Consider the following 10363-nt stretch of genomic DNA (forward strand, 5'->3'; position numbering starts at 1 on the left):
AAGAAGACGAAGAAAGAGAGTGAAAAATAATGGGGATGAGGAAGAAGATGAAGGATGATGAAGGTGGTTGAAGGAAGAAAGTGGTTGGGAATTGGGATGATAGATGAATTTAGATGGAAGAGGATTGATTTTAGTGGAAATAGTTAAGTTAATTAATGTTAGATTATAAGTTAATAAGATAAAATCAGTTTTTTTAATTAGGGTGTTTAAAACAAAAGTAAGGGTAATTTTGTAAAATTATACAAAAAAAATCTTACTAAAAAAGGAAAGAAAATAAGTTGTTGCGAGTAATGTGAAACGGCCGTTTTAGGAAACTGTTGCGAGTAATCCGAAGCGGAGGTAGTAGTAACAAACTATGACAACAAATATTTTATTTGTATTGATTTAGAAACAATTAAAGGCATTGAATTTTTGAATTGTTGCCATTAGAAACAAGTCTTCCAAACTATTGTTGCTAAATGATAACGTATTTTTTTATGTGTTGCCATTGGAAACAAAGTGTGTTACATTTTGTAGTTAAATTATATGTAGGCCACTTTTTGCTATTATGTAAAATTTATTTGTTGCTATAATGACATCAAATAGAGACGGATTTTTGATTTTGTCCCTAATTTAGAGACAAAATTTTCAATTTCGTCTCTAATATTTCGTTCACTTATTATAAATTATATGCATAAAAGTAAATAAATAGTACTTGGTATAGTTGGTAAGAGATTCACCATGTGACTTTGAGGTCACAAGTTCGACTCCTACCAACTGCAATCCCTAATAGGGATTTTTGGTGAATAGCAACAAATTTTAGTTGATGCATTTAGATGTCTACAGTATCTGTACACAATTTTACATAAAGTAGCTAATACAAAAAACGGATGCATACTAAGTACATTTTACATTATTACACCACCATTCAAGATACATGATTGTAGCATAATATTTTTTTGAAGTATACATTAGCTACTTGATTTCCAAAAAAAACTTATACCCATCCATCAACAATCTTCAAATTTGGACATGGTTCACATCTTGAGCATCACCTAATGAAAGCGTTCGACAATATAATTCATCACATCTTGAGCATCACCTAATGAAAGCATCCAACAACATAGTTCACATCTTGAACATCACCTAATGAAATCATGCAATACATAACCAGACCCAACAAAAATACAAGCTTTAAGAATTTAACAATACTATAGACAAAAGATCCCACAAGCTAAGACACTCAGTTGTCAAAGCTAGCACTGTCAAAACGGTTTGACAGTTCGGTTTCGGTTCGGTTTGAAATCGGTTCGGTATTTAATCGGGTCGGTTTGGAATCGGTTTAATTGTCTCACGGGTCGGTTTTGGTTCGGTTTAAATAGTTATCGGTTCGATTCGGTTTCGGTTTATTCTTAAGCGGTTTTAATTCGGTTCGAGTTGTAAACAGTCCGGGTAGTAAACGGTTCGGTGCAGACGGGTTGCGGTTTGTTAACAGTGCGGTGTAAACGGTTTTTATCCCGGTTCAAACAGTTTCGGGTTGGAAACGGTTTCGGGTTAGAAACAGTTCGGTTCTTTTTTTGTTCAGTTTATAACTAGTTCGGTTCTTTTTCGGTTCAGTTTTTAACTGGTTCGGTTCTTTTTCGGTTCAGTTTATAACTGGTTCGGTTCTTCGATTGTTTAACCACTTTAACGTTATTCATATCGGTTCCATTTCAAGTTTACTAAATTACGGTTCGGGTCGGTTTTCGGTTTCAAAGAATAAATTGTTTAGGGCTTGTTTGGCATCAGTTTTGGTTTTCAGTTTTTTTTTTTTTTTAAAACCAAAAACCAAAAACAGGAAACAAGAAAAAGGTGTTTCCACTTTTCTGTTGTCAGTTTTTAAAATTATTATAATTTTAATAAGTTTATATAATTTTTGATTCATTATGGGACTCATATCATATGCTTTTAGAAAACAAAAAACCAAAAAAAGAAAACCACAGCAATGCCAAACGAACCCTTATCGAGTTGATTGGATTCGGGCAGTTAAATGGTTTTGGTTTGAAATTTGATAGTACTTGCTAACCTTTTGCATTCACAAGTTTTATATAAAGTTGCGAATCATTTCATATTTAGGCATCATATTATAAACAAATTCTCATTGATTTTATAAATACATATTATGTTCTGTTTCAAGTTTAGTCATACTGATCTTACTAGTTTATTACAAAGTAGATTATAAGAGTTAGTGTATTAATGTAATATTGTTTTACAATTAGGTTATTATATGCTTCTTATTTAATCATTTATATACTACGCATAGTATCATAATCATGATTTGATGAGTTCTTGTGAAATGGAAATTTGCAATTTGGTAATTCGATACTTGATTAGTCAACAAGACTGATAATTATGACTCGTTTATCATTATATATTTTCATGAAATTATGAAGATATTACAAAGTGCTTTGATTTGTATAATGAAAGAAAACACTAATGATTGATTAACAAGGTAATATTGATTAGTTCAATCGATCATATGTACACATTATTAACACATGACATCTAACCATCTCATAGTTAAATATTCGTATCATCGTTATTCGTATGTATTAGTACAAAGTTATAGACTCATTACTTCATTAGTGATCTTTTTAAATTTATCTATTTATACATTTCATTAATATAACGTTTTTATAATTTTTACGTGTATGAAAATAAAGATATACTAGTAGTCTAGTAGATGTTTTAATACGTGTCTTGGGCACTGATCCCGATCAAATGGGGCAAAAAAATACTAAAGAATTGAGGGAATAATATTTTTGTAGATGAATGAACAACACACAAACACACACGGATCACCACTCTCAACCATAGATTAAAAAATCAATGGTTAGATTCTTTCTCCCACAACACACACGGATCACCACTCTCAACCATACATTAAAAAAATCAATGGTTAGATTCTTTCTCCCACAACACACACAGATCACCATTCTGAACCATAGATTAAAAAATCAATGGTTAGATTTACATGAAACCCTTTTGAAACCCTTTCACTCTCACTCTCACTTTACCACTTACGGGCTCATGGCGCCTCTCATTCTCACGGGCTCAGCGCCTCTCCGTCTCCCTCATTCACGGCTGACCTTGAAGCTGTCCTAATTCTGCCTCTCTCCCACTCTCCTCAGCACTCTCTGTCTCTCCCACTCTGTATCCTCCATTGAAGCAGCTTCTGAGGTAAGATCGTTTTTCATAATCTAGGGTTTAATCAAACTATCATTGATTTAATTTTCAGTATTGTCAATTTAGGGTTCAAATTAGGAGGGGTTCGTGAAGTATTGTTTATAATTACTGAAGCTATGAAATAGTACAATGAATACTTTTGTTTCTAGGATTTTACTGTGTTTAATTTAGATTGATATATTTAATCCAGAAGTATTTTATGTGAATTTTTTTTAGCCTAATTTGATTCGTAATTGAGTCAAATTTGATTGTTATTGACATGCATTATTTTTTGGGCCCTAATCGAGCCATTTTAATTAATTTGAATTCAGCCATTTTCAGCCATTTTAATTAATTTGATTTCAGCCATTTTCTAAATAAAAATAAAAAATTCAAAAAACTTACAAACAATTGGTTCAAGGAAATTACTATGAAAATGGATCTTTTCTCCTTGTAACATGGCTCGGGGATGGAAATGTATGAATTTGAATTAACAAAATTAAACTACGAGTAATTCATATTGTTTTGTTTATGTTTTTTTAGTAATGGAGCAAGGGTTTGGAAATTATGATGAGCATACTATAGATTCTCAAGACACTGTTCAGAATCAAGATTCTTCTCAACAACAAGTCACTACCACTAGTGGTAGTAAGCGTCAACGAACATCAGATGTGTGGAGGCATTATATAAAAAAGTTTGTAAACGGTTCGATTTAGAAGCGGTTTGGTTCATAAATGGTTCGGTTTATAACCAGTTCGGTTTACATTCAGTTCGGTTTTTAAATGGTTCGGTGCAAACGGGTAGCAGTTTGCTAACTGTTCGGTGTAAGCGGTTTTTTTGCCAGTTTAAACGGTTTCGGGTTGGAATCGGTTTCGGGTTAGATACGGTTCGGTTCTTTTTCGATTTGGTTTTCTTTCAGTTCGGTTTATATTCGGTTCGGTTTGTTAACGGGTTCGGTTCTTATATGGTTTAACATTATTCGGGTCGATTCGGTTTCGGGATTACTAAAATACGGTTCGGGTCGGTTTTCGGTTTCAAAAAAATTGGTTTTTAATCGGTTCGGTTCTCATTTGGGTCGGTCGGTTTCGGGCAGTTAAACGGTTTCGGTTTGAAATTAGACAGCACTAGTCAAAGCATATCTACTTTGGGTATGAGTGGAGAATTTCAGCTATGACTTCATTGTCATATACAACCTTTTGTATAGTGAGCTTAAGTTTTCAACTTATAAAAAATAAACCACAGATAATAGTGTTTCCACTACTAAACTAAACCATGCACTTGCTAAAGACAACAACGAATAATGATTGTCTGGGAATCATAAATTTTTGTTAGAACAAAACAACTAAACCCATTCCTTTAATTTGCTCTTTATAGCACCCTCTGTAATATATTTGCAGGTTTAAAAGTTACACAAAATCAGAACACAATAATTAAGAACCACCACCAACATTACAACTCCATCACATACACGCTAATATTTCACTAACCTCTATTAATCATAACCCCATCAGATTACAATTAAAATTAGGGAATTATTAAATAAGTTGGACTATTGTAATAGTAGAAAAGTATTACTAGAGATTGATTTGATAACTTGAAAACTAAAGCATAGCGATTACAAGCTGTGGTGCTCCGTCTTTTGGTTCGTTATTGGCTCAGGTTTGGTTCAAGAAAATAAGAAATTCAGATCATCATTCTAATACAAAAGCTTTATACTTGTATCAGTTACCAAATTTTATGACAAGTTGCATTCTAAATCCTAATTTTAATTGAATAATTCCCGATAAATAAAGAATTTAAGTATTTTCTATAATTCAAATTCCCTATTCAAATCACAAAATTACAATTCGCACTAACCTTATTTAAGAATCAATCATAGTTTCTCTGTCAATCCACAAAATCTTCTCAACATCGAGTAGATAAAATGCGTGTACGTATGTCAGATTCAATTGCTTGTCAAAAACCCTAATTAAATTCATAAATTGAAACCTTGAAAATTTAGGGTTAAGTTTAAAAATTGAAGGAAATTTTACAGTAGAGAGACGAAAAGAGAAGGAATTACTTGTTTGAGCACATGGTATAGAAGATGTTGAAGCTTGGCTATAGTCGAATTTCGCTTCAGATTTCAGAAATGACGACTTTCAGGTTGACTTCGCCGGTGTTAACGGTGACAGTCGCCGCGGCTGTTAGTAGCGCAGTGGCTATTCAGTCATTCACCAATGCCTCCCACATCATCAGAGTTCATAGTAGAGAAAGTAGTAGCGGTGGCTGGAAAAGAGTGAATTGAGAGAGTAGAGAACCAAGAAGGGTTTGTATCCCGTAAAAAAAAAAAAAGGGTTTGTAGCTACTACTGTATGAAATTATGATAGTAAGGGTTAAATCATAAAAAAAAAAAAAAAAAAAAGGGTTTGAAATACAATAGGAGGGAAATAAAATGAATTTGTGCGATAAAAGGTTGAACTTTTCTATACGAAGTAATTTGAATGCACCGCTTTTCTGAAATTTGAATGTACGCCAACGCTAGTTAATGATATTTCTAATAGGCTTTGGTATCGGAAGAAATTGTTACTACAAGTGTTTATTTGTAACAAAATTATTTCGATAATAAAAAAATCTCTTAGTATTGGAACGTATTTGATACAACTATCTCATTTGTAACAGATTAAAAAAAATTCTGACACTATAATGAAGTCTAATACTTGGTTTGTGTAAAAACCCAATAAATAGTGTCAGAAAAAAATTATCCAATATAGTTAAGAAAATGCAAAGTAAAGAAAATACAAGCAAAACTAGAGAAAAGGAAATAAAAGAGATACAAAAGTCACGTAAAATCATCCTAAAAGAAGCTAAATGAGTGCCATAAATGAAACTCATCAAACTCCCCCAAGCTAAACTTTTGCTCGTCCTCGAGCAAAACAAAAGCAAGAAGAAATAGGATGAAAGACTTATTCAAACAAAGAAAGTAAGAAATAAGAATATACACTAAGACTCACTTTCGTAGGAATCACGGTTGTTTTTAGCTATAACAAGCCCTTTAAACCCCAAAGTCGCCACTGAGGATGAGTGAGGTCTCGTAAGGGTATCTTAAGAGTTTGACCCATAACTCTTTAAGGTAAAATGAGACAAAATCATTAAAAGAAAGTAAAATAAAAAATTCAAACAAGTAGCTAATGAAACGAACTTTTACAAATGACCTAATGCAAGTGAATAAACAATTTTCTATACAATAATGATATGCACATTCCAAGATATCTAAGGTTGATTGAAACATAGGATATGCTAAGCATAGAGAACTAATGAAACGCAATTCACTTTCATCTTAAAACATTTTAGTACATTCTCCCAATTAACAACAAATCCACTTTTAGCAAGCATCTCAATGAATCCTCGAAGGAACTGGAAATAGAAAGAGATATAAGGCTATTCGACATCTTGACTAAGGCATACCGCTCTATAAGCTTGTCCCACATCTCCCTCCACCGACTTGTGACTCAACTAAAAAGGTCAAAAGGTCTTGAGAAGGGTTGTATTGTAAGGACGAGAAGGGCGAGGGTAGGCTAAAAATTAGAAATTTGGTGGTATACCTAAATTGTGAAGCAAAGGGTGATCAATCCTCAACACCATAATCAAGAAATCACCAAACAAAAACACCAGCACCCCTGTAGGCGTCGTTTGAAGTGCGCCTACGTTAAAACATGTGTGAATATGCTTGGCACTCTTATGAAGTGGGAATCGACATATACAATTAGGGACAAGGAAAGTAGGGAGTCGCCAACAAGTTTTTAAGGAACTTGTAAACCGTTCACGGATCATAACATGCAACCACGATAAAGGGACAACGAAAGACAACAATGATTGACCTATAAAGGTTACACCCCATTCATAATCCATGAGATTACTAACTCCATATGGTTCGGAACCACGAAAGGAAGATCGGGGATGATGGTATGAAGTGAGTCATGAGTCACATTCGCCCGTATTGGCCTCCACTCAATTCTTATAGTGAAAAGTGATTCTCGCGATCTCAAAGGCATGCAAAAAAAAAAGATTCAATTTGCTCCAAACTAATATTAAGCTAAATTGGTTGAATATTAATGCAACACATATATTTCTAAAACATCGTGATCACTTCGATTTATAACAAGATTAAAGGAACCTAAACCGGTTGTCTAAATTATCTTATTAGTCGTGATTTTCAATTACATATTCCCTTTAATATACAATATGTTGATCATAAAATATAGTAAAAATCAACATTAATATTGGAAGCAATTCAACAATAAAATGTTAGTCAAATCAAATCATAATAAACCTAATAAGAGTAATTAAGTGATTAATTACTCACTTTTTGCGTTTCCTTGAATTGCTAAATCATGAATAAACTGTTAGTAACTTCAATAAAAATATAAATTAAATCAAAATTAAATTAAATTAAAAGTAGAATTGATTTGGTCCAAACCCACAGTTAATTCTACCTTTCATGCCTTGGTTTAAGGACGGGACCTCGGGTGTTCTATGGACTCCTTGGAGTGCTTAAAGAAAATATTATGGAAGAATAAGATGGATAGGGTTTGGCTAAATCAAGAGAGAATGAGAGAAGAGAAAGATTGTTGGTGTAGAGGGAGAGAGAATAATTTTTGGTGTAAAGAGAGAGAGAATGATTTTTGGTGTAGAAGAGAGGAAGAGAGAATGATTTGGTGCCCCGGACTACAAAAGGAGGGGGGTATTTATAGAGGAAATGAGTAGGGGATCACACGGCCCCCTAGAAAAGATAAAAACCCTCATTTGGGGCACCATGACACGGTCAGTGTCTGCCGTGACACGGTACAGATTGCCGTGTCGCGGTGCATTATTTTTCCCTAAGATGATAAAGCGCGTGTAGTGTGTACACGGAGAAAACACGAAAAAATCCTGTGTCATGGAAAAAAAGCCGTGACGAGACAAAGTCCACCGTGGCGCTGCACGTGGCGTTGTATCACGGTGAACAATTTTCCAGATTTGCGTTAAGGTTCATAAACGCGCGATAAAAGGAACGCGAAAAAACCCGAGAAAGCACAGCGACACAATGAAGAATACCTTGGAACGGTACTAGGACCCGTGCCACGTCATCATCCCCCATGACGCGGCAATTTTAGTTAATGTGCGGTAATTCCAATTTTTTTTACGCGTTTTTAAAACTATGATAACTTTTGATACTTAACTCGGAATAAGGCATATAATATATCATTGGAAATATAATTAAGTCTACTTTCTAACCAAATTATAATCAGGTCAAAATCTTTTTTATATTTTAAGATACGGTTGTTTTAGTGAAAGGGTGTCGGTTTTGGGCCGAGTTAAGTATTTTGCTCATATCTTTTTTTGTGTTTAAATCGGAATTGAGCTTATGATATATTGTTGGAAAGCTTATTTCAAGGCCTATCCAACCAAATAATAATTGGATTAAAATAATATGGCCAAAAAATCAGTTTCTCTCGGTTTTGTGACGTGGACATGAAAAGTGGAAAGCAAGTTTTGTTTTAGGGAAATAAGCTAGGAATTAGATTGGTTTATGAAATGTATTGAATGGAAACATGGATTTAAGCACTCCAAAGATTAAATACTCAACCCGAACAATAATGGCGATGAAAGGTTGTTCATTATCAGGTTTGGTTATGGGGAGACGTTTTTAGGTGTCTATAGAAGCCCCCCACTTTGACTGAGTTTGTAGAAACGTTGGTTTTGAAAACGATAGTCAAAGTAGTCGATAGGGACGGAGAATGATTTAAGACGTTCTGCAATCCTTAATCACACTTTATACGCCGATACCTGTAGTAAAAATGTTAGTTCCATAGATAAAAGTGTAAAGGGATAAAATGCGTATCTGACACTAGTGTATCGGTGGCAAATATGTTCGATGGTATCTGACACCAGTGTATCGGTGACAAATGAGTTCGGTAGCTTTCTATGCTTGAATAAATCCACCGGATGATGTTTGTTAAGATATTTTCCATGCTCGAGGAAAGTCGATAGATGATATAATCATCGACTTCTTCGTCTTGAGAGGTGGCAACGACCGACAATTTTCCATGCTTGAGGAAATACTTGTCTGATGATGAGATTGCAAGTCTATGTGTATCGAGAACCTTGCGCCGTGAACCATCTTCGCTTAGGAGATGATCACTAAAATGATGATGGTTCAATTCGATTGTCCCCGAACTGGGCTATATATAGTTCGCTTGTCCCCGAGCGTGGGCTGTAGATGGTTCGCTTATCCCAGAACGTGGGCTGTAGATGGTTCGCTTGTCCCCGAACGTGGATTGTAAATTGTTTGCTTGTCCCCAAACGTGGGATGTAGATGGTTTGCTTGTCCCCGAACGTGGGATGTAAATGGCTCGCTTTTCCCTGAACGTGGGCTGTAGATGGTTCGCTTGTCCCCTAACGTGGGCTGTAGATGGTTCACTTGTCTGCGAATGTGGGCTGTAGATGGTTCGCTTGTCCCCGAACGCGGGCTGAAAATGGTTCGCTTGTCCCCGAACGAGGGCTGTAGATGGATTGCTTGTCCCCGAACGGGGGTTGTAGATAGTTTGCTTGTCCCTAAACGTAGGTTGTAGATAGTTTGATTGTCCCCGAATGTGGGCTATAAATGAGAACTGCAAAAATAAATTTGCTAAGGGACTCGTATATATTGTGATTGATTTGCTTGACTTGACTTGCCATGATATGACATGTGTATGACTTGTGAGTGTGTGTGTGTGTATGTTTATGATCTGAGTGTGTGTGCAGACACAAGCAAACGAAGATGCAAAAGCAAAAAAATTTCGTCATTTTTGTCATCAGTGGAGGGTACCGAATTTCTCCCGAAAAAGAAAGACGAGGAAAAAAGTTTAGTTTTTGACTTTCCCTCGGTGAAATTTTTTTGAAAAAGTATTTGAAGTTCCTCAAAAGAAAAAGATGAAAAAGGGAAGAAGTTTTGAACTTCCTCGTTGAGCAAGACGAAATGAATCGTATGGATTGAATTGCTTGTCTTGAAAATAATGTATGCATGATGCATGTTCTTAGGACATGAGGCTAAGGAGAATTACATCATGTGACACGATTGACGAGGGGTGAAACTAGGTCATTAAGTAATCCTCTCTCGGTCAAACAAAATTTATAATCACTCAACAAACCTAAATACAAGTATAGAGGCAAGTAAAGG

The 10363-nt window shown here is 34.9% G+C and overlaps 1 long non-coding RNA gene across 1 annotated transcript; it reads right to left on the reverse strand.

Annotated features, from left to right (window-relative positions):
- Window positions 1-841: 841 nt before the first annotated feature.
- On the reverse strand, window positions 842-5491 carry LOC145614071 (uncharacterized). The gene is made up of 3 exons (XR_014107044.1): window positions 5246-5491; window positions 5041-5148; window positions 842-1081 (listed from the first exon to the last, which is right to left on the reverse strand). It is a non-coding gene; the product is annotated as an uncharacterized LOC145614071 (long non-coding RNA).
- Window positions 5492-10363: the final 4872 nt, after the last annotated feature.

Source organism: Chenopodium album, chromosome 3 (genome assembly GCF_948465745.1).
Source record: "Chenopodium album chromosome 3, dcCheAlbu1.1, whole genome shotgun sequence".
NCBI lineage: Eukaryota > Viridiplantae > Streptophyta > Magnoliopsida > Caryophyllales > Amaranthaceae > Chenopodium > Chenopodium album.